A 25,384-nucleotide genomic window follows, 5' to 3' on the forward strand; every position below is an offset into this window, starting at 1 on the left:
GCACACATCACACTATAACTGATGGGTGGAAATTGCAAGGAAGCAGATTTTGGCTAAACCATTAGAAGACATTTCCGAGCAGTAAGAGATTGTTACAAAGTGTAACACTCTCCTTAAAATATAATATGCAAATGCTGTCAAGATAGAAATTAAAATAATAATCAGTCTCAGAATTAAGTTTTCTTTTTAAGGAACATGTTAAAATGCATGGGGGCACAAAAAGCCAATGTAAGCATTAGGCAGGTATCTTTAGGGAGAACATTTCTCAGCCAGAAGGCCACCAGGGTTAGTGGTTAGGGTTAAGACCGCACAAACAACCGGACAAACGGGTTGGAGTAAACAAGGTCCTGAAAGAGTGGTCTAGTTGTTGGTTAGAGGGTCAAAGGTCAGAGACACAGCAGTTCTGCTTTTGGGGCACAATTGGTCAGTTAGTTAAATATTTATTTCCACCCCCCACCCCCCATGGCTCCTCCTCTTTTGCCCGTCTCGCCTCAGCTCGACTCCCTTTGCCCTCAACACGGCATCTGCCCCCACCGCCATTACCTTGCTTGGCGCCAGAGTTTGGCGGGCTGCGGGTGGGCTCGGCAGCGGATTCCATCCTACCAGGGGGGAAGAAGAGGAGGCGGGCTTTATTATCATCACCATTATTATTATTACAGTATTATGACGTGCCGACCGCCCTCCCTGCCCGCCGCCACCGCGCTCCTCACAGAAGAGGCACCCTGCTAGCTGCCGGCGGGCCGCCTTCTTGTACGGGGGGGGGGGGGGAGCGGGCCCGATCACCGCGGGACCCGGCGAGTGGGCTGCTTCTCCCCCTCCCAACCCCGCCATATCCACGAGGGAGCGCCGAGAAAGGCGGCCCTTCTCCCTTTCAATCCCTCCTTAGTGGGCAGTGCTGAAGCGGAAACCGGGTTTGTGAGGGGAGATAGGGAAGCAGCAGCCAAGGAAGCAAGCGGCGGCCGGAGGGGGTGGGGCGAGAGAAGGCCTGGGCGCTCCCTCGCTCGAGGCTGGGCTGCCTGGTGGGTCTCTTCAGCACGGCCGCCAGACTCGACGCGTGCCGTCGCTGCCCGGGCCCCGGTCTTCCTCACTCCGTCCCAACTTCCTCTCCTCCGCCAGCTGCCTGGGCGAGACCCGGGAGGTGGGCGGCGGGAGGGTGTCGGGTGTGTGGATCGATAAGAGTTTGAGGCGCCTCTATTCGCCTTGCTTTTCCCTCAGCTGTGGGGGGCGAAGGAGGCGCTGCGCTACCCGAGGCCCCATAAAAAAGTAGTAACAAAATACAAATACAGTTGCACACAGACCTGCAGTTCTAGTCCCCTTGTTTTTTCCACAATGGATTTTTAATGTGAAAAAGAGAAAATTAGATACACTTGCACAGACGTTCAAGGCGAGCCGTCCACTGCGATTTCTCAATTCGTCTCCAACGAGCTCCAGGCAGCACTAGCACCCATTGTCGCTCTCGCCCCGTCCAGAAAGCTCGAAGCCCTCAGGCTCCATGGCAGCAGAGAGAGTTTCAGAAAACCGGCAGAGAAGAGTTCTGTCCATCAGTATAAGTCAGGAGAGCAGAGTGGAGCCTCCGCGCCCAGAGGCTGTACAGCAAAGTAGCTGTACAGAAACAGCCCTTGAGGGCTTTCCAAAGGTCCGTTTAACAAGAGCCCCTGCATGGCAAGCGTGGAGGGGGAACTCTGCGTCTCCCGCCCACCCCCCAGCCAGGCATGCCCCTCTTATTTTCAAGCTCTCCTCCTCAGTTCTTCTGTTTTGTCAAAGATGGTGAAGGAGGGGGCTGAGCTGCCCACCATCTCCTGCCAAGCCTATTCATATGCAAAGTGGGTACTTAACTGGAAGGACAGATCGTGAAGCTGAAGCTCCAATACTTTGGCCACCTCATGAGAAGAGAAGACTCCCTGGAAAAGACCCTGACGTTGGGAAAGATGGAGGGCACAAGGAGAAGGGGGCGACAGAGGACGAGATGGTTGGATAATGTTTGCGAAGCTACCAGCATGAGTTTGACCAAACTGCGGGAGGCAGTGGAAGACAGGAGTGTCTGGCGTTGCTCTGGTCCAGGGGGTCACGAAGAGTCGGACACGACTAAATGACTAAACAACAACAACTGAGGAAGGCGAGGAGAAAGAACCAAGGCTCTCCCCTCCCATGAGTGGGAAAAGAGCCTTTAAAATGCTCAGCTGCTTCTTGCAGCTCCATTCCCCTCCCAACAAGCCATGGAGCCATGACGAAGCTGACCAGCTTTTCTGATTTTATGTGAGTAAACTGGAACAGTGAGTGTTGAGTTTAGGGAAGATTGAGTTTACAGTGTCCAGGTTTTTTGTTTTTGTTTTGTATTCTTTCTCCCTACCTTTTATTCCCAATTGGACCATGGAGTGTGTGGTTGCCTACCTCTGGGTTTGAGGATCCCCCACATGCCTAGATGGTTGGCATTTGGTCTCCTGGGAGTTTAGGGTTGGTGTTGTAAGTGACCAGCGCACTCTTTTGGCGACTGGGAGAAGTTCAGAGAAAATACATGGTGCCTTTACACTCCAAAGGTGCAACTTGCATTGAGAAGTGCCGAGGCATTGATTGGGGGACCTTTTAAAAAGTAATTGTTTTCCTGCATACCTGGTTCCCTCCCATCTGTGGCTGCAGGAATAAGTGGAGAGGTGGTGGCAGCAACTACAGCACTGCAGGACTGAGTTGGTGAAGAAGTGTGACAACTTCTTGTGCGTCCCTGGTTTGTCATGGTTGCCGACAAAGAGAAACCCTGTGTAAAAAGTATTTGAAGTGAGGAGGCAACAGTGAAACAGAAAAGTTATGTTTTCTTTTTGAGGGGGAGAAATTGCAATACCCTTTTAGTTAAGAGTAAGGAAAAGAAAGGAGAGGCATCAACAAATACAAATGCAGTTGAAGATGAGGAAGAAAAATACCATGGAACAGGAAGGAAATAGAGCTGCTGAAGTTAAAAAATGAGGTTACAAATCTAGCAGGCTGTGATTTGGAATCTGCATCCACAGACATGAGGATGCAGCTTAGTCCGTGTGTTGCATCTTAGTGCTTTCCATGCACAGGAGTATAGAAACTAAGATGCCTTAAAACCTAATAGCTGTCTTAAATCTGCAGAGAAAACTGTTTGAGCCACAAGGAACTTCCAGAAACTGCCCCCTATCCTCGTCCAACGTGGCAGTGCTGGCGTCACTTCCGCCCTCCACCCCCTTCAGGTCCGCCTGCCTCTCCTCCGGTGGTGCCTCTGTCCGGTCCTCACCCAACATGGCGGTGGCACCTCTTCCGCCCTTTCTTCCCCTTCCAGTCCCCCTGCCCTCGCTCTGTGAGAAACAGAGGGAAGGAAGACTGCCTGCTGCTGCAGATTGGGCCTGCCCACTGCCCACAACGAAGGGGAGCGGGAGTGAGAGAGGGAAGCTGCCCTCCCCGAATGCCACCAACTTCACCCCAGCCTCAAATGCCCCCCCCCCCGACTGCAGGCGCTCACATCGCCGCAGTCCTCAGTGCCATCGCAAAGGCAGGCAGGGGCACTTGGAAACTGCTTGATGGAGAATCTTCGTGATGGATATTGAGTAGTTTGGTGGAGCTGGTTGTGTTGGTGAACAAGGTGCATGAATCTGTCTTCCTGAATAGCAAATATTTCTGCAAAAGGAGTGGTGAAATTGATCCAATAAAGTTGTTCTTCTGATCCACCAAAGATTTTTTGAACAAAATAGTGACACTGAAATCCTCAGAGGTGGCTGATGAAGGTACAGTGTAGGTACCATGACTGCATAGTGCTTAAAAAGCCAGGAGAAGGCTGCAGGTTCACAGGCTCCTCTCCACCTCCTTGATCAAGTTGGAATTCCACTTCTTGGCCTTAATACTGCTACATATGTTTGTTTTATTTTATGTTTTCAAATGTAGATCTCCTGATTTCTATGAAGTAGTGAAAATTAAGCTGCCAGCTAAACTCACAGAAAAACATCACTTGCTTTTCACATTTTACCACATCAGTTGTCAGCCAAAGTTCCTGGGATATTCAGTAGGTCAATTTTGGTTCGTGTTGGCAAGTTCTTAGGGAAATAGACATTTTCCACAAAGCTCAACAATGTTTCACTGCAACAATTTCCCCCTGAAAAACTTGCAAAAGATTTTATCAACCAAAGGCAAAATTATTTGAATTTCTTATGCATAGATGCAAGATTTCAAAGGAGCATGGGTGAAATATAATCCATCACACTATCATGTTTGTAATGTGTGTGACAAAAGCATACTATAAACACAATTGCAACACACTTATACATATGTGAAAGGCATATGCAGCATAGTTCAAATGACAAGAAAATGAGACAATAGGTCACAGACATGTGTGCCAGTGTCTGTTGCATCTGTTGCATGTATGGACTGGGTACATGTCTTAGTTCCCACATATAGCTCATGGTTTACATGTATATCACACTTGTCAGAGGCAGCGGAGTAGCTAGCCTCTTGGATGCCCAGTGCAGTGCACACGTCCTGGCTACACTCGTTCTTCTCTGCTTGTATATAATAAAGAAGTCCTGGCTCCTATAAACTGTCCCAGCTGACAGAGGTTATTGTCCAGTCATTCCTGGCAAAACCTTTTATCTTCTGTTGTTTGCCTCAAACTCCTTATCTTCACTTAACCACACAAGATTTTTATAATGAGGGGGAGAAGAAACCAGGGTTGCAGTGTAGGGTGCTGTCCTCAGGTAGTCCTCCAACCTCCTCCAATAAGCAGAGCTTGTGCAAATCAGCTTTAGAGCATTTAGCCCTGGCAGTTGCAGTTTGATTTGGCTTTGGAAAGACAAGCTCCCACTGGAAACAGTTGCCTTGCTTGCTCTCAGTTTGGGGCACAAATGACTAGGGTGCCATAGGGAAAATCAAGCGGCAAGCCAGCACTTCAAGCTTCTTTGCTTATAGGGACTGTTTGTAGAAGGGTACCTTCATTCTTCCATCTAAACAGATCATCTTAAGTTTGTTGTGTGAGCAGCATAATGTGTTTCTCAGTTGCAGGTTCAGCTTCATGCTTAAATAATTTTTATTGACATAAGCTTACATATAAAAGATTTTTCCACTTCCCCGTCTTTCCAGGCCTACATACAAATTACCTTTGTGGAACTCTATTTTGATAACTATGAGATGAAAGACAGAGTGACCAATTTTGAGAAAAATTTCAACCTCTGACGATTTATGTATACCACCCCTTTAGCTCAGGATGGACGCCCACGAGGAAAACTGAGCGAGCAGTATAAGAGGGGGGCCATATTGACTACAATGCATGCTTTCCCCATCAAAACTAGAATCGATGTCATTCAAAAGTAATGTCTGCTTCCAAAGTAATAGAACTAAAACAAAATGTGCAGGAATCATACAAGAGTCAATGGGATCATCCACGTTGAGACCAAATGAATATTAAATCTCAAAAAACTGAGCTACAGCATGCGGGACTGGACACTCTTAACATTGTCATTTCTGCTTTCCCTACCCTTCTTCCCCTCCTGTTTCATTTATGCTATCTGATGGGAGTGGTTCATTTAACTTCCTCTCACTTTTTTGCCAGTCTTTTATCAAGAGGCAGAGAGGGGCAAGACCATGCTATCTACTTTTGGCTAAAAAACAACCCTCAGAAGATGACCACAAGCTTATCATCCTTGTGCCAACTGACGTTTCTATGTTAAAGAGTTGCAACCTACCTGTCCCTCTGTAATTACAGTTTGTTATGATGCCAATTGAAGTAGCTATTGAATACATGCAAGAGAAAACGCTTGAACTGGCTGTTGCCACCAGACAGGTGCTACCAGATCCCAAAATGCTGCAGATGGTGCTTCAAGATATATTGTCAGAATACTGTTGATTCTTCTTTTTTTCTTCTCTCTGCATGCTAGCAGCAAAAGCAAAACATTAAAATGGCATGTGCACATGCACACTCATGCACCTATTAATGGAAATCAGTCTGACATTTCCTTGTCACTAATCCCAGTGACTTCTTAGGCCCAAACATGAAAACTGCAGCCCAATCATCCTGTAATACTTTGATTCCCAGATTTCCCTCTCAAGGGTCAGAGAAAGCTGAGTGTCCAAAGGTTGCTACCATTTTCTTACCAATTCCTGTTTTAGAGTACAGTGGTACCTCTGGTTACGCACTTAATTTGTTCCGGAGGTCCGTTTAAGAACCTGAAACTGTTCTTAACCTGAAGCACCACTTTAGCTAATGGGGCCTCCTGCTGATTTCTGTTCTCATCCTAAAGCAAAATTCTTAACCTGAGGTACTATTTCTGGGTTAGCAGAGTCTGTAACCTGAAGCGTATTTAACCTGAAGCATATGTAACCCGAGGTACCACTGTACTGTCCCACTGAATTCCTCTCCTACTCCCTCCTGTTGCAACTGAGTTGCCCTGAAAGTTGTGTCTTCCTGATATCTGACTAGATTACTGTTTTGCCATTTATTGGGTTTCACATGATAGTAATTCTGGTTGATGCCTGATCTGGTTGATACCTGATCATCCTTTCCTCAAGAAATATGCTTTATGTAATACAATTTTATGTTCTTCCATAAGGGACCACTAGAAGTAGCTCAAGTGCTCCTGGCTGAAATTCCAGAGGATCTAAAACTTTTTCGACATCACAACAAGTTAAGGTGAGTAAAGTGGCAAAGTAAAATCTGTTAAAATTGCAATTACACTAAATCTATGTCGGCACATTCTTAGGCGTTAGCTGGCTTCACAGCAAAGATATGAACAAATTACACAATCCCCACTGTAGCATGTAATGCAGCCTCTGGTGAAATTATTCTGATCAAATTTGCAGATGACACCAAACTGGGAGGGGGGGCTAACACCCCAGAGGACAGGATCACACTTCAAAACGACCTTGACAGATTAGAGAACTGGGCCAAAACAAACAAGATGAATTTTAACAGGGAGAAATGTAAAGTATTGCACTTGGGCAAAAAAAATGAGAGGCACAAATACAAGATGGGTGACACCTGGCTTGAGAGCAGTACATGCGAAAAGGATCTAGGAGTCTTGGTTGACCGCAAACTTGACATGAGCCAACAGTGTGACGCGGCAGCTAAAAAAGCCAATGCAATTCTGGGCTGCATCAATAGGAGTATTGCATCTAGATCAAGGGAAGTAATAGTGCCACTGTATTCTGCTCTGGTCAGACCTCACCTGGAGTACTGTGTCCAGTTCTGGGCACCACAGTTCAAGAAGGACACTGACAAACTGGAACGTGTCCAGAGGAGGGCAACCAAAATGGTCAAAGGCCTCACTTCCGGAGCCGGTGCGAACGGCAATGGCAGTCCCCTTCTCTTTGTGAAGGGGAAGCTCCGCAGAAACGGGTCGTCCGCTACGGCGAAGCGGAGACCCTTGCTGGAAAACCACAGGCAGCGATAGCCTGTGGCCGTGGGACTCGGCGGGCACCATTAGCGCCCCCCGAAATTGCAAAGGGACTCCGTAAGGGGCTCCGGAGCGTGACGGGGTTGGCGCGGTGCTGTGAGTCGATCGCTTTTTCTGTGGGGTGAAGCCGCAAAGCTGCTGTCGGTGAGCGCTGACCTTTTTCCTGGGACTATTCGGCTAAAAAACAACTACCCGTGAGTAGGTGAAGTCTAATGAACCGGGGATTAAATACAGCTTAATTTGGCACTGAAGCAGGAGGCGCAACCAGGAAGTCCGTCTCCCGGCTCTGTTTAAAGATTTAAAGCAACGACGCGTAATTTACTTATGCTTTGGAAACTGTGACTTTAAAAGAACTAAATCTGAACATCAAATAGAAGATTCCACCTCAACTAAATTGAGGTGGAAGAGGGAAAACTTGACTCTTACCTCTTCATTTCTGGATTTACAAAAATACTTTGAACTCCCGGCGATCGGGCTGCCAAACTATCAGAACTGTCAGGCTGCTTGAACTGTCATATTGTAACTCACACTTTTTGGAGACATTGTAACTTTTCTATGACTAACTCTGCAAAAGTTAAAGGACTTGGAAGGTTTTCTGCTACTGTTGTAAACTTTTAAGGGACACCTTGTAATTTGGGAAAGACTTTACAAATAGTGACTTTTTAAGATAAACACAGTGTCCCTCTAGTGGAGTATTGAAGCTGTACAACTACTGGGGGATTTCTCCATCTTTGGACTTGGGGATTTTCCATGGGAAAAGCAGATCGTGGGACTGACCTTGGCTCATAGACAGAAGTGGGATGAGTGGGAAGACAAGATCAGCTAAAGCCAAAATACAGCAGCCTAGTATAATTTCACAGCTACACAGATCATCTGTTCCCACTGTCCCTGTGGCACAAGAGGAAGATTTAGATCAAACCAGGCCTGAAGGAATGGCCACAGGAGGGGACTTTACCTCAGTGTTAAATAAAATTTTTGAAAAATTGGATGGCGTAAGTAAGCAAGTGACTGAACAATCAACTAAAATTGACCAAAATACAGTCAGTATTAATAATTTGACTCAGCAAGTCAGTTTAAATGCTCGATCTATTGGGAAATTATTGGAAGACATGACATTAAATCGTAAAACGGCTGAGGAGGCCAAACAGAAAGTAGAGGCTGTGCAAGAAGAAATTAAACCTATGCGTAAACAGATTGGTGAACATCAGGCACTTCTGTCTATGATAGAATTAAAAAATAGGGAAAATAACCTCAGAATTAGGTCAGTACCAGAAATTGAAAAGGAGGACTTAATTGAGTATTTGACACAGGAATTTGCAGAATTTTGGTCTCTGGAAGAGGATAAAGACTTTAAGATTGTAAGTGCATTCAGACTTGGAAAGGGAGGGAGGAAGATCAAGTTGAGAGACTGTCTGATCTCTCTCAGAACGAAGGAAGAAAGAGATAAGATACTGAGTGCGCACTTTCAGAAGACCTTAGAGATCAAAGATTCAAGGGTGGAAATTTACAAGGACATCCCGAAACACTTACTTGAACTCAGATCTAACTACGGAGATTTAGTGACATTATTGAGAAGTAACAGAATTGTCTTTAGATGGGAGTTCCCCCAGGGGAAAAAAGGGAAAAAAGTTTAAATCAAATCTGCTGAAGACAAGGAAAAGTTTTTGAGTGACTACGGAGAAGACCTTCAGAAAGGGACTGAGGAAGAATTAAGAGCCTTAAGATCTGGACCATTAAGTTCTGCACTTACACCCTTGGGACTTGACGAGCCTGGGAAAGCGATACCACCGTCAAAGGAGGAAGAACTTTTGGGAGCAGTAGGAGGAAAATAGAACTACTTCAACATGTCCCTGCAACTATTAAGTTGGAACATTCATGGTTTGAACTCCCCTGAGAAGAGGAGGAAAATTTTTCATTTATTAAAAAAGGAACAATTGGACTTAATTTGTCTACAGGAAACACATGTGATTAGGCTCCACAGAAAAGTTTTAATTAACAAAAGACTAGGTCAAGAATTTATTTCATCAGATAAAGTAAAGAAGAGAGGAGTTGTTATTTATGCAAAAGAAAGCCTATCACCAAAATTTCTTTTTAAAGATGAGCAAGGAAGAATTTTGGCAATTGAAATTCAAACCCAAGGAGAAAAATTTTTGATTTTAGGAATTTACGCACCAAATGAGGGGAAATCGGAATTTTACAAGCAGTTGCATGAGACAATGTTGGAATATATGGACTACAATAACATCATTATGATGGGAGATATGAACGGAGTGGTATCTACGAACATGGATAAAGCACAAAAACAGATTGTAACAAAAGAGGGCAGACTACCGAAAACTTTTTTTGAACTGACTGACAATATGGATTTGATTGACATTTGGAGAACTAAAAATCCCCTAGGTAGAGAAGGGATGTTCTTCTCTGAAGCCAAAATGACATGGACTAGAATTGACCAAATATGGATAACTAGAGGACTGGCACCTAAGATAAAAAAGGTGGAAATCTGCCCAAAAACTTGCTCCGACCATAATGCTGGAAAGATGGAAATGAAACTAACATCTATCGGTTCCTTCAGATGGAGGATGAATGACACCTTATTAAGAGATCAAGAGATTGTCAAGAAGGCCCAAAAGACCTTGAGAGATTATTTTGAAGTAAATTTGAAAACCACGGTTGAAAAAAGAGTAATCTGGGACGCAAGCAAAGCAGTCATGAAAGGGTTCTTGATACAACAGAATGTAATAAAAAAGAGATCTCAAAATGAGAAAAAAGACAAAATTTTGGAGAAAATAAAAGAAGGAGAGAAGAAATTAAGATCGAAACCAAAGTCACAAGAGATTCTGAGAGAAATTAAATTATATCAAGTACAATATATGAAACTGATAAATCAGGAAGTAGAGTGGAAAATTAAACAAATGAGACAAAAGACTTTTGAATCAGCTAATAAATGTGGAAAATTATTAGCGTGGCAGTTGAAAAAAAGACAGAAGTTAAATACGATTACAAATCTTGAGATTGAAGGGGAAAATATTCAGAATCCGGTGGAGATTAGAAAGTGCTTCCAGAGATACTTTAAACAACTTTATACTCAAGGGCCACAGAAAGAGACTGATATAGACCAGTTTTTAAGAACTAATGGATTACAAAAAATATCTCAAGAAAATAAGATAATGTTGAACTATAAAATTACAGAACAGGAGATTGAAGGTGCCATTCAGAATATGCAACTGGGCAAATCTCCAGGGCCCGACGGGCTAACCTCCAAGTACGATAGGACTTTGAAAGACTATTTAATTCAACCACTAAAGGAGGTCTGTAATGAAATTATGGAGGGGAAGAAGGCGCCGGAGTCGTGGAAAGAAGCTTTCATCACACTTATACCGAAAACAGAATCTGAAAAGACACAACTTAAGAACTACCGTCCCATCTCCCTTTTAAATGTGGATTTCAAAATTTTTGCAGATATTTTAGCCAATAGATTAAAAAGAGTGTTAACTGAAGTAATACATAAGGATCAGGCAGGCTTTCTACCAGGCAGACATTTGTCTGACAATACAAGGAATATATATATTTTTTTTTTATAATAATTTTTATTAATTTTCCACACAAATAATAAAGAACAATATAAAACAGTATAACTTCAAGCTCATCGGTTCATGCCCTTTTTTCTTTGACTTCCCCATACCTCCCCAACCCTGCATCCTTATTTAATAATTCTTTAGCAACCCTTAGGTCCATTGTCTTAATTCCCTTTCATCAAGAATTTCTTAAGTTTTTTATTTACTGCTGCAATTCTTTACTTCTTACCCCCTGACATCTTAGCATTCCTCAATTTTACAATTATTTTTAAGATATATTTTAAATTTCTTCCAGTCCTCTTCCATTGTCCCTTTCCCCTGGTCCCGGATTCTGCCCGTCATCTCGGCCAGTCCCATAAAGTCAATCACCTTTGTTTGCCATTCTTCCAGAGTAGGTAGTTCTTGCGTCTTCCAATACTTTGCCAGTAGAATTCTTGCTGCTGTAGTGGCATACATAAAGAAAGTCCTATCCTTCCTTGACACCATTTGGCCCACCATGCCCAAGAGGAAAGCCTCTGGTTTCTTAGGAAAGGTCCACTTAAGGACCTTCTTAATTTCATTATAGATCATTTCCCAGAAAGCTTTAACCTTTGGGCAGGTCCACCAAAGGTGGTAAAAAGTGCCTTCAGTCTCATTACATTTCCAACACTTATTATTAGGCAAATGATATATTTTTACAAGCTTGACTGGGGTCATGTACCATCGGTAGATCATTTTCATAATATTTTCTTTTAAGGCATTACATGCAGTAAATTTAATACCGGTGGTCCATAACTGTTCCCAGTCAGCAAACATAATATCATGACCGATATCTTGTGCCCATTTAATCATAGCTGATTTCACCATTTCATCCTGTGTATTCCATTTTAACAGCAAGTTATACATTTTTGATAAGTTCTTAGTATTGGGTTCCAACAATTCTGTTTCTAGTTTTGACTTCTCTTTCTGAAATCCTATTTTCCTGTCCTGTTTAAACGTCTCATTTATCTGATGATAATGCAACCAGTCTCGAACCTTAGGCTTTAGTTTCTCATAACTCTGAAGTTTCACCCTTTCGCCATCATATTCTAAAATCTCATGATATTTTGGCCATTTAGAATCCATGTTAAGTTTTTTTACTTCCCTAGCTTCCATTGGTGACACCCACCTGGGGGTTTTACTTTCCAACAAATCTTTGTATCTAATCCAAACGTTATACAATGCTTTCCTTACAATATGGTTTTTAAAGCTTTTATACACCTTTACCTTGTCATACCATAAGTATGCATGCCAACCAAAACTATTGTCGTACCCTTCCAGATCCAAAATGTCAGTGTTCTCAAGAAGTAGCCAGTGTTTCAACCAGCAGAAAGCTGCTGATTCATAATAAAGTCTTAAGTCCGGCAGGGCAAACCCCCCTCTATCCTTTGCATCAGTTAAAATCTTAAATTTAATTCTGGGCTTTTTGCCCTGCCAGACAAATTTTGATATGTCTTTCTGCCACTTCTTGAAACAGTCCATCTTGTCCACAATCTGTAACGTCTGGAATAAAAACAGCATTCTAGGCAATACATTCATCTTAATAGTAGCAATTCGGCCTAACAAGGAAAGTTTCAACCTTGACCATATTTCCAGATCCTTTTTAACTTCTGACCAACATTTTTCATAATTATCCTTAAATAAGTTCACATTCTTGGATGTTAAGTTTACCCCCAGGTACTTTACCCTTTTTGTTATTTCCAAGCCTGTTTCATTCTGAAAACTCTCTCTTTCTTCCATTGTTAAGTTTTTTTCCAACACTTTCGTTTTTTGTCTATTCAATTTAAAACCTGCTACTCGACCAAATATATCAATTAGTTCTAATACTCTTTTAGTACTAGTGTCTGGCTGTTGCAGAGTCAATACCAGATCGTCTGCAAATGCTCTTAATTTGTAATGTCTAACTCCGACCTGAACTCCTTTAACCAACTGGTCCTTTCTGATCATGTTTAACAAAACCTCCAGGACTGATATAAAAAGCAAAGGGGATATTGGGCAACCCTGTCGTGTACCTTTTTCTATAGGTATTTCTTCTGTTACCACGTTATTTACAATTAATTTGGCCTTTTGTTGAGAATATATTGCACCTATACCGTTTTCAAAACCTTGGCCTACCCCCATCCCTTGGAGATTCTTTTTCATAAAGGTCCAACAAATGTTGTCAAAGGCTTTCTCCGCGTCCACAAAAATCAAAACTACTTTCCTGTTAATATCAACGTCCAGCAGCTCCAAAATGTCTATAATGTTTCTCACATTGTCTGACATATGTCTACCTGGGAGAAAGCCTGTTTGGTCCTTATGAATCTCTTCTGCTAACACTCTTTTCAATCTTTTTGCCAAAATGTCTGCAAAAATTTTGTAATCCACATTGAGTAAAGATATAGGGCGGTAGTTTTTAACCTGGTTCTTCTCAGTCTCTGTCTTCGGTATAAGTGAGATAAAAGCCTCTTTCCACGATTCAGGTGCCTTTTTCCCCTTCAAAATTTCATTGCAAACTTCCTTCAATGGTTGTATCAGCCATTCTTTCAGCATTTTGTAGTATTTGGCCGTCAGGCCATCTGGTCCTGGTGATTTTCCCAATTTCATGTTTTGAATGGCACCCTCTATTTCTTGTTCTGTTATTTCCTCATTTAAGATCCTTTTACTTTGTTCTGAAATTTTTGGTAGGCCGTATTTTCTGATGAATTCTTCTATTTCTTGTTCGTTGATTGGCCCTTGTGCATACAATTTCTTAAAAAAACTTTGAAAACAATTGTTGATCTCATTAGGTTTGTGGATAATTTTTCCATCCATTTCTAAACTTGTTACAGTATTCATTTTCTGCCTTTTTTTAGTTGCCATGACAGAAGTTTCCCACATTTATCCGCTGATTCAAAAGTTCTTTGTCTCATTTGCTTTATCTTCCATTCTATTTGTTGGTTCATAAGCTCCATGTACTGCATCTGATAAAACTTTATTTCTCTCAAAATCTCATGGGACTTTGGTTTAGACCTCAACTTCTTCTCTCCTTCTTTTATTTTTTCTAAAATTTTTTCCTTCTTCTCATTTTGTTGCTTCCTCTTTATAGAATTTTGTTGAATTAGGAAACCTCGCATCACGGCTTTACTTGCGTCCCAGATTATTCTTTTTTCCACATCTGTTTTCCTGTTGATCTCAAAGTAATCTTTTAATGTTTTAAGGGCCTTCTTATGGATCTCTTCATCCTTAAATAGGGTGTCATTCATTCTCCATCTAAAGGATCCAGTTGTTGTTAGTTTCATCTCCATCTTCACCGCGTTATGGTCGGAGCACGTTTTTGGACATATTTCTACTTTTTTTGTTCTTGGCGCCAGACTGCTAGAAATCCAAATTTGGTCTATTCTTGTCCATGTCATTTTTGCTTCAGAGAAGAAAGTTCCCTCCCTCTCTAGAGGATTCTTTGTTCTCCAAATATCAATCAAGTCCATTGTTTCAGTCATTTCGAAAAAGATCTTTGGTAGTCTCCCTTCTTTTGAAATCACTTGTCTCTGTGCTTTGTCCATATTTGTTGAGACAACTCCATTCATATCTCCCATCATTAGGATTTTATAATCTAAAAAGTCAACTAATGTCTCATGCAACTTCCTGAAGAATTCGGCCTTCCCTTCATTTGGGGCATAAACTCCCACAATTAGTATCTTTTCTCCTTGGATTTGTATTTCAATTGCCAGGTATCTTCCTTGTTCATCTTTAAATATCAATTTTGGAACCAGCTTTTCCTTTGCATAGATCACCACACCTCTTTTCTTTACTTTGTCTGATGAGATAAATTCTTGACCAAGTCTCTTATTTATCAGTAATTTCCTGTGTATCCTGGCAATATGGGTTTCTTGCAAACATATTATATCTAATTGTTCTTTCTTCAAAATGTGAAAAACCTGTCGTCTTTTCCGAGGAAGGTTCAAACCGTTACAGTTCCAACTAAGGAGTTGCAGAGACATTTTGTATTTAAGTATTTAAGTAGCTGTTCCTCCAACTGCTCCAAGCTTCTGCTCTTCCTCCGATGGTGGTGGTAAAAGTCCAAATGACAAATTTGCTATATCAGGCGGTTCCCTCTCCTCCACGGTTCCTTTCTGCAAATCTTCCAGGTATCTCTCCAGAAATTGTTCTTTGTCCTGAATTGTTTTTATTTTAATCTTCCTTCCTTTAAAGTTAAAGGACAATCCTTGTGGAAACTCCCATCTGAATGGTATGGTGTTTTTCTTCAGCAGATCTGCTAGGCTTTTATAATATGTTCTCACCTCTAAAATGTATTTAGGGATGTCTTTAAAAATCTGTATCTGACAATTTTGGATCACCAATGCCTTCTGATAATGCAGATTCAATATTTTATCTCTTTCTTCTTTTGATCTCAGTGTAATTAGACAATCCCTTGGTTTTTTATCCTGCTTTCTACCCAATCGAAAAGCTGATGTTATCTCAAGTTCATCCTCTTCCTCCCATTCCTCCTGCCAAAAAGTTATAATGTTCTCTGTAAGAAATTTCACAAGGTTGTCCCCTTCCCCTTCAGGCACCAATCTAAGTTTTAAGTTCTTCTCTTTACGTTGAAGTTCCAGTAAGGAGAGGGCTGCATCATGCTCATTCACTTTTTTAATAATAGGCCCAAACTTTTCCCTTGTCTCTTCAGCCGTTGTTTTTGCACTTTCTGCAATCTTTCGTGTTTCTGAATTTTCCTGAATTAATCTATTTATAGAATCTGTGTTAGATTTAACACTAGCTGTATTCACATCCAATCTTGTTGTCAACTCAGTTAATTTTTTAGAGTTCTCTGTCGATAGCTTTGTCAGTGCTTCCAGGGATTGATTTATTTTAAGTAGTGCCTGAGTCATAGGATCCATGGAAGCTGGTGTTTTTTCCTGTGCAGCTGAGACAGTTCCTGATATAGAGCCCCTTTTCTTGTGAGATTGTTTTGCTTTCAGCCTTGTTACTATCTCTTCTGTAGGGGCACTCATATCCTCAAGGTCGTTTTCACAGAGTTGATTTCCAAGTGGAAAATCCCACTGTTACTTTTCCCAGTGCAACAGTTTCACTTGAGACCCTCTAGAGGGAGCATTCAATTGTATCCAAATGGCAGGGGTAAAGAGAAACAAAGAAGCAAGGAAGTATAACAGTAGCCAAAAGTTTCCGATATCCAAGCTGTAACGTCTCTATCTTCTATGTGGCCAAAATACAACAGAATTATTCTAAGGTCCGGTAACTTTGTTACAAGCAAACCCCCGCTTCTCAAAGTTTGACAGTCCACGTCCCGGTGCCTTATTTGGGCAGCCCGACCCAGGGGAATTTGGCAATGGAAGATCTTAATTTTCCAATAGTTTTCCAGCAGGTTAACAGCGTTCCAGTCCCTTCCCCCCTCCTCCTGCCAATCTGGGGGGAAGTTTTAAGTCCGATGTCAGTTTGACAGCTTAAAAAAATAGAAAGGTTCCCTTTAAATGCAGCTTGGTTTTCGTTGCCTTATCTCTTCTGCAGTTCCGGGGAGGCAGACTTCCTTAATTTATGCCTTTCCCGTTTTCAGCCGAATTTCATATTTAATGTCCCGTTACTTTTCCAATCTTACTCACGGGTGCTGTGGTCGAATTCCAATTGCAGGAAGGAATCGGCGCTCTCCGCTCATGGCGACGCGGCTTCACTCCGCTAGCTGGGTGACGACTCTCAGCACCGCGCTTACCCCGATGCCGCTCAGAAGCCTTTAAAAAGGCTCCCTCACAGTGCCGGGGGGCGCAAAAGGTGCCCACCGAATCTCCTTTGTTCACAGGCTCCGCGCCTGTGATTTTAGGGGTCCCCCGCTTGCCGTAGCGGGTAAGACCCGAACTAACGAAGCAGTCCTGCCTCGGAGCTCGAGGCTCGGACCGCCATTAAGCGCTGGCGCCGACCGGAAGTCGACAATACAAGGAATATAATTGACATTTTGGAGTTGCTGCAAATGAATATTAATACAAAAGCAGTATTAATTTTTATTGATGCGGAGAAGGCCTTTGATAATATTTCTTGGAAGTTTATGAAGAAAAATCTTAAGGGAATGGGAGTGGGACAGGGGTTTGAAAATGGTATAGATGCAATCTATTCAGAACAAAAAGCAAAATTGATAGTTAACAATGTGGTGACAGAAGAATTTAAGATAGAAAAGGGAACACGTCAGGGCTGCCCTATCTCTCCATTACTATTTATTTCGGTCCTGGAGGTGCTGTTGAACATGATTAGAAGGGATCGGTTAATTAAAGGAATTCAGGTCGGAGCCAAACAATATAAATTGAAGGCCTTTGCAGATGACCTGGTTTTGACATTACAGGAGCCAGAATCTAATACGAAAAGGGTTTTAGGATTGATTCAAGAATTTGGTCAAGTGGCAGGATTTAAATTAAACAAGCTAAAAACTAAGGTTTTAGAGAAAAACTTAACATCAATGGAAAAAGAAGGGTTTCAGAATGAGACAGGTTTAATTGTGGCTAAGAAAGTGAAATACCTAGGGATTAATATGACTGCAAAAAACTTGAATTTATTTAAAGATAACTATGAGAAATGTTGGTCAGAAGTTAAAAAAGATTTAGAAATTTGGTCAAAATTGAAGCTTTCCTTGTTGGGTTGAATTGCAGCTATAAAGATGAATGTATTGCCAAAAATGTTATTTTTTTTTCAAACTTTGCAGATTGTGGACAAGATGGATTGTTTCAAGAAGTGGCAGAGAGACATCTCTAAATTTGTCTGGCAGGGCAAAAAGCCCAGAATAAAATTTAAAATATTAACTGATGCAAAGGAAAGAGGTGGGTTTGCCCTGCCAGACATTAAGCTTCACTATGAATCAGCAGCATTCTGCTGGTTGAAAGATTGGCTGCTTCTTGAGAACACTGACATTTTGGATTTAGAAGGTTTTAATAACGCTTTTGGGTGGCATGCATATCTATGGTATGACAAAGTTAAAGCCCATAGAGCATTCAAAAATAATATTGTCAGGAAAGTGGTGTTTAATGTCTGGACAAGATACAAAGACTTACTGGAAAGCAAGACCCCAAGGTGGTTGTCACCTTTGGAAGCTAAGGCTCTGAAAAGACTCAATATGGAGGCTAAGTGGCCGAAATATTGGGAGATATTAGAACAAGAAGGAGATATATTGAAATTGCAGAGTTTTGAGAAATTAAAAGATAAAGTGCGAGATTGGTTGCATTATTATCAAATTAGAGAGGCCTATAAATTGGATAAAAAAATAGGCTTTCAGGTGGAAAAATCAAAATTGGAAACAGAACTGTTAGAACCGAAAACTAAGATACTGTCAAGAATGTATAACTTGCTGTTAAAATGGAATACACAGGATGAAACGGTCAAATCAGCTATGATTAAATGGGCACAGGACATTGGTCATAACATTTTGTTTGCTGACTGGGAAAAGTTGTGGACCACCGGTATGAAGTTTACGGCATGCAATGCCTTAAAAGAGAATATTATGAAAATGATTTATAGGTGGTACATGACCCCAGTCAAGCTTGCTAAAATTTATCACTTGCCTGATAATAAATGTTGGAAATGTAAAGAAACTGAGGGTACATTCTTTCACCTTTGGTGGACATGCCCAAGGATTAAGGCTTTCTGGGAGATGATATATAATGAGCTGAAAAAGGTATTTAAATATACCTTCCTTAAGAAACCAGAGGCCTTTCTCCTGGGCATTGTCGGCCAATTGGTGTCAAAGAAAGACAGAACATTTTTTATGTACACAACAACAGCAGCAAGAATACTTATTGCAAAACACTGGAAGTCGCAAGATTTGCCCACCCTGGAAGAATGGCAGATGCAAGTGATAGACTATATGGAGTTGGCAGAAATGACTGGCAGAATCCGAGACCTGGGAGAAGAGTCGGTGGAAGAGGACTGGAAGAAGTTTAAAGATTACTTGCAGAAGCATTGTAAAATGTTTGAATGTTAAAATGATGTTGGATTTAAGGATAATATGGCACTAGTGACATAGTTAAAAGGAATATGCAAAAATGATTAAAAAGAAAAGGGGGAAAAGACCAGAGTAATATTATGTATATAAAATGGCACAAGGGGCTAAGTTATTAAGAATAGTTGAAAATTCATCTGAAAAGAGAAGAAAAATTGGAGACATAATAGGCTGAAACATATAATTATAAATGAGATCTGAAAGAGGGTAAGGATTTGCTGAACTCGATTGTGTAAAAGGGAACACAAAAAAGGGAGATGTGAGGAAGTCAAGAAAGAGGGTTGTAGAATTATGAAGTTAAAAATTGGGGTTTTTTTCTTCTTCTTTTTCTTATGCTTCTATGGTCAGTTTTCTTTTTTCTCTTTTGATGTATTTTCTTTTGTTGTATGTCTGCTTTACTTTCTATTATCTAGACACTTCCGGGTTGGCGCCATCGCCGAATGGCGGACTCCCTCCGAGCTACGGAGGGAGTCTGCTCAGCAGGGGCTGGGTTCTACCGCGCCGGCGACGCGGGGACCCTCAAAAACCATGGGCGCTGAAACCCATGGGCATGGTGACTCGGCTGGCACCGTTTGCCCCCCCCCCCCGACCACGCGAAGGAGCCTTTTTAAAGGCTGCGGAGCGGGTGACGGGGGGTGGTGCTGTGAGTCCTCCGCTTCCCCTGCCGAGCGAAGCCGCATGCCATTTGGCGGAGAGCGCTGACTTCTTCCATTGAAAGTCTGGACTTAAAAGAATAACCCGTGAGTAATTGGAACTTGGAGTGAAAAGGGGAATAAATTTTTTCTTAAATTCGCAGCGAGCGGGGGAAGTATAAAAAGGAAGTCAACCTCCCCCCTGTTGTAGAGGAGCTAAAGCAAAGGACCTGACAACTAAGATCGAGTGCAACCTTTTTTTTTTTGATAAAGTTATTAATTTCGCCATGGAAAATTATAAGCTGGGCTGGAGGAGAAGAGTGGAATGTGAATTAAAATACAACCCCCCCCCCCGGAAACCCCGGGAGCGATCCGTGAGAGCGCCTGGAGAGGAGAAATAGAGGTTTTGACAGCTGTCAAAGGAGCTGCCAAAACTGAAGAACAAAAAGAGAACTTTGTTACGAGGACTTTGCTAGTTACATTTGTTATAAATTGGATATAAACTGTTTAAAACAAGGAATAATAAGTTACTTTGACTGGTGGGTGAGATCGGGAATGAAACTGAGTTACTATATTCCCTCTAGAGGAGCTGTGGGTTATTACAAGTATCACTGGCATGGAATTTGAATTGGACTTTTTATCTCCTGGGAAACTGCAGAAATGGAACACTATTTTGTCTACAGAGGTCTACACACTAAAGGAGACAATAGATTTATCTATTGAAGAATGGAAGGGACTTGACGTAATGTTTTGTTCCTGAATAACAAAGCCTCTGTAGAGGAATTACAAGCTTTTTGGAATTAGAACATTTGTGCAGGAGAGCAGGGGGGGGGGGAAGAGAAGAGGGAATAACAAGAACAACAAGAATAACAAGAACTGGACAAAGTTGGAAGATAGACCTCTTCCAAGATTGGACATTTGAAATTAAAGATGATTAAAAGACGGTAAAGACTATTAAAAAGAAGGCAAAGCGGACTGGTGAAGGATTATGGCTTGGATGTGGGAGCTCCAGGAGACAGTAGATATTGATGGATTTGGGAACGCAACCGGGAAAGGGGGGAGGGAAATTTGGAATCCAAAGGGTGTTAAATTATATTTTATTCTTTTTTTTAATTTTTTTATGTTAATCTGTATCTTATATTAAAGAGGGGAACTCATGGAAGGGAACAGGTCGATTTTAGGGGATGGGAAAATATTTTTTTAAATTGGGTTAATGATAATAATTTTAAAATTTGGGGTAAGAATTTGCTGAATCTATTTGAAAGAACTGGAATATAAGAGGGGGTGGGTAGGGGGAAGTCCTGGAAAGATGATATTGAAAATAGGGCCTTAAAATTGGATGTTTTTCTTCTTTTTTGTTATATTTGAAAATCTTTAACAAATATTATTTTAAAAAAAATACTTTCTGTCAGAGCTGCCTCCAGGTCCCAGCTCACAGAGGACCAACGCTCGGCTGTAGTTATGTACAAAAGTCTGTATTGAAGTTCAGTTTCCATTTTAAAGCCGCAGCGTGCAGCTCTACGTCTCGACCTTAGATCGGCGAAGTCCCGTCTGAGTCTCCTCCCCTTCCACACCAGTTTAAGACCCTCGCCTTGCTCCACCTCTTCCTAAGTTCCTTTCTCCTCTGGGCCCTCCTGCCCGCTAGGGTCTCATCTTTCCTGGACTCCTCTGACGCTGACCCTGATGATTCTTCCCCCTCCTTCCGGCGGGCTTTAGGACCTGGTTCCCTATCCGGGCTACCTTCTGTGCCGCTCGCCTGTACCTTTGAACTTGGCGCGCCCAGCCTGCAACTTTCCTCTTGACCGTTAACTCGCTCTCCGATGGAGGCGTGGCCAACCCTGACTCATCTTCTCTCGCTGGTGGTGCATATGTGGGCTCTGACACCTGGAACTCCTCCCCCCCACTGCGCTCTGGTGGGGAAGCTGTTCCTGATTTCCAACTGCTGCTCTGGGAGTCCCCGCTGGCCCCTTGCTTCTGGGGTGTCCCCCTTGGCTCGCCCCTTGCCCTGCCCATCGGCGCCCCCTTCTGTGAATCTTCCGATTCGCTGGAGAGGCTCATGGAATCTCTCGAACTGCTGTCATATTCTCCTACGCTGCCCTCGGATTGCTCCCCCTCGCTCTCCATCTCTTCTCCTCCCTGCGCTCCCGCTGAGTCCCTGACACTTTCTATTATCTATGTATCTTTTTTGTAAAATCTTAATAAATATTTTTTAAAAAAGCAAAATGGTCAAAGGCCTGGAAACGATGCCTTATGAGGAATGGTTAAGGGAGCTGGGCATGTTTAGCCTGGAGAAGAGGAGGTTAAGGGGTGATATGATAGCCATGTTCAAATATATAAAAGGATGTCACATAGAGGAGGGAGAAAGGTTGTTTTCTGCTGCTCCAGAGAAGTGGACACGGAGCAATGGTTCCAAACTACAAGAAAGAAGATTCCACCTAAATATTAGGAAGAACTTCCTGACAGTAAGAGCTGTTCGACAGTGGAATTTGCTGCCAAGGGGTGTGGTGGAGTCTCCTTCTTTGGAGGTCTTTAAGCAGAGGCTTAACAACCATATGTCAGGAGTGCTCTGATGGTGTTTCCTGCTTGGAAGGGGGTTGGACTCGATGGCCCTTGTGGTCTCTTCCAACTCTATGATTCTATGATTCTATGATTCTATTGTCCCATTGAACACTAAATTGATCCTAGTAACAAGACTAAAAAGTCTTGACTGAACTTCAAGTTCAGTCCCAGCCAAACTTTATTACAAGATGCACATGGTCCAATACTGTGTGGTTATATTAATCAACAAAATTGTTTTCTTCATTTTTGGGGAACAGATGTGGTGAAGCAGTGGAGAAAAATAAATACCTGATTACTGCTGACCAAAGGGAATATCAACAAGAACTGAAAAAGAACTACAACAAGTTGAAAGAGAACCTCAGACCAATGTTTGAGAGGAAGATCCCAGAGCTGTATAAACCTATTGTGAAAGTATTTCAAGGTATAAGAAACACCCTTTCCCCCACATGCCCAATAACCATAGCAAAATACAGCATAGGACGGGGGTAGCCAGTGTGGTTTACTCCAGATGATGTTGGACTGTCAGCCTCAGTTATCATGGGATAGTCCAACAACATTTGGAGGGAACCACCTTGGTTAACCAAAATCTGAAGGCAACCCTGTATAAAAAAATATTATTGTCTAATGTTTTACAATTTTTTATGTGCTGTAAGCCGCCCACAGTGGCTGGGATGGGTGGGGTATATGATGATGATTACTGCTGCTGCTACTACTACTTACTTACTTGTCCAGTCATTTCTATTCTCATGTTCTTCTTATTTATTTTAGGGGCTCTTTCCCTAATTCTAGTTTTAGGAAATATGAAAATCTGCCTCCACAGAACAGTTAAAAGCAGCATCATGAAAAGGAGCTATCTACTTGCAGTGGATCAAATACAAGAGGATATGCAAATGCTGTTCAAAATCGTAAAATTTCCCCACAATTTCTCATGAACACATTTTGGAAAGATCGCATTCTGTACAAGACTCAAGAAGGAAGAGTTATAACTCATCACATCTTCTAAGAGAGTGGGTATTGAAACTAGTTACAGAAAAACAGATATTTTATTATAAATTGACATGGATATTTGCACGCATAGAGAAAAGAGTTTTGTGTTTTCTCAAGTATTCTAAAGGCCAGTTGGAGGGAGGGCATTTAGGGTTCCTGATCAGTTCTAACAGGGAACTGAGACTGAACCATTTGTGCACCATTTGCTTTAATTGCCTAAGACCTGGGGTCCTGAGACCTCCTATATGGTCTGAGGACAATAAAGTCTGACGTGTCACTCTGCTTCTGCTGCTTTCTGAAATAAAATTGTGAAGTAAGCTGCGCCAGTGAGACAGTTGGGAAAGGGGGATAAGTTAAGGTTACCAGATTTTTTCAATGAATCCGGGGACACTTTTCAACTTCCTATTAAATAGATGGATTTTGTCAGGGGACTGATTTGGGGACTGTCCCTGGAAAACAGGGACATCTGGTAACCTTAGGATAAGTACAAGTAAGGTCTGAAACAAGAACAGGAATTGGGGGAGTATGGACATCTTTATGCATACAAAATGGGGAAGGGGGAACATATAAAAAGAAAGAAAGCTGCCTCCTGCTCTTGTTCTCTCTTTTTTTAATCTACTTCAAGCAGCTTATTGTCAGTTCTGCTTACAATATTTGTATCCAGAGTACTGGGCAAACAAGTTTAATAGTTTTGTTCAATATTAATAAGTTGTTTATTTTAGGGGGGGGGAAGGATTCAGATACCTACCACAGTGAGGATATAAAAAGAGGCAGAAGTGTTGTAGCTCACTGTGTTTGCAAGCTAAAGATCCCAGATTCAATCCCCAGCATCTCTATGGGAATCTTTTTTTGCCTGAAGAGCAAGTCAGTGTTGGCAATTTTTATTTGGGTTGACTAATAATTCTGATATGGCAGCTTCCTATATTCTGAGAACGGATAATGGATTCCAAAGCTGTGGCATGAGCTGTTGTTGCAGAATCCTAGTTCTGCAATTTGAATGACTGTTAAAATTACCAGAAAATTGAAGTTTGCTTCAGTTGCTGGCCTTAGTCATTCCCCATACTTAATATGGGCTGCTCATTTTTTAAAGAAAAAAACACCCTGCTTTTAAAGCTCCATATGATTATCTTTTTAACCATCAAATACCATTTTTAAGTGTGTGTGTGTGTGTGTGTGTGTGTGTGTGAAAGTTCTAAAGTCTGGAAAAGGAAATCTTTCCATTTGCCAGAGAGCTTCCAAATAGCCCCCCTGTTCTTAAAATGCATTTTTCTTTAGTCTTGGTAAAATTTAGCACAGTAGGTCATTAGCAGTATCACTGGCCATGACCACCTGGCAGATTATTTTGGGACCAAGAAAGGGAGTGTAAGAGAGTGATCTTAAGAAATTATACATTGTACCAGGAAGAGACCATGACACACACAAAGACAATGCATACAGCACATTACTTCACAAATATCAATAGTAAACACCTCCCCCAAATTACTATGTAAAAACCATAAAATCATATGGGGGGGGGATGTGTCACCTACATTCTAGCCAATCTTCTCAGGTTAAAGAATTTGCCCCCGGGGACATGAAGAGATCGAAGGAAGCCCAGCGCCTGGGTGGTCCCTAGGTGGGCGGTCCCTGCTTCAAGCCAGGCTGTGAGGGACGGGACATAATAGAAGAGGGCAGAAAGCGCCGCCAGCACCCTTTCGTGGGAGGGAAATTATCCCAGGGAAGCTGTGTAAGCCGTAATTCTTCTGTTTCCAGTCAGTAAAAATTGATTGCAAAGTATGCTTGCAGATGCAGTAGAGGCCTTGATCCAGTGGCTATATATAAATATCTTTAAAGGTGCCACTGGAGTGCGACACTTAACAGCAGTCACCTTGTGGTCCTGTGAACACCAAGCAAAATACTGTACTGAAAAACAAATTCACTAGCAACCCCCAAACCAGGCTAAACTGATATGCTATGTGTTGCATTCATGTTACGTTTCTAGAGATTTTGCTTCTCCCTGTGTTGCGTCTTCAGATTAGGGTGATTCTGCTTCTCCTCAATTGGTTTTCATGATATTTTCGGTTTGTATTTTTTGTTTCTTTCATGTGTTGTGGTGAATTCAGCATTATGGTGGTGGTTTTTCATTGTTTTTGTGTCTCCTCTGGTGTTTTGTCATTTCTGGGAGGGGGTTCCAATTTTTGTGTTTCTGGTGATATTGTGTCATTTATAAGTTATTCAAAATTTTAAAAAGGAAGGAAACCACCTCAAACCAAGGAAACCACTAGAAAC

General features: G+C 41.9%; 2 long non-coding RNA genes across 3 annotated transcripts; one reads left to right on the forward strand and one right to left on the reverse strand.

Moving 5' to 3' along the window:
• Positions 1 to 451: 451 nt before the first annotated feature.
• Positions 452 to 5,816, reverse strand: LOC307223197. Its single transcript, XR_013842026.1, has 3 exons — positions 5,685 to 5,816; positions 2,611 to 2,752; positions 452 to 599 (listed from the first exon to the last, which is right to left on the reverse strand). It is a non-coding gene; the product is annotated as an uncharacterized lncRNA (long non-coding RNA).
• Positions 534 to 23,393, forward strand: LOC307223192. Of its 2 annotated transcripts, none has more exons than XR_013842020.1 (4): positions 534 to 622; positions 6,549 to 6,628; positions 22,387 to 22,550; positions 22,898 to 23,393. It is a non-coding gene; the product is annotated as an uncharacterized lncRNA (long non-coding RNA). The 2 variants fall into 2 exon arrangements; XR_013842021.1 differs by lacking the exon at positions 534 to 622 and adding an exon at positions 813 to 911.
• The last annotated feature ends 1,991 nt before the right edge of the window (positions 23,394 to 25,384 follow it).

This window comes from Podarcis cretensis, assembly GCF_951804945.1.
Source record: "Podarcis cretensis genome assembly, chromosome: 8".
Lineage (NCBI taxonomy): Eukaryota > Metazoa > Chordata > Lepidosauria > Squamata > Lacertidae > Podarcis > Podarcis cretensis.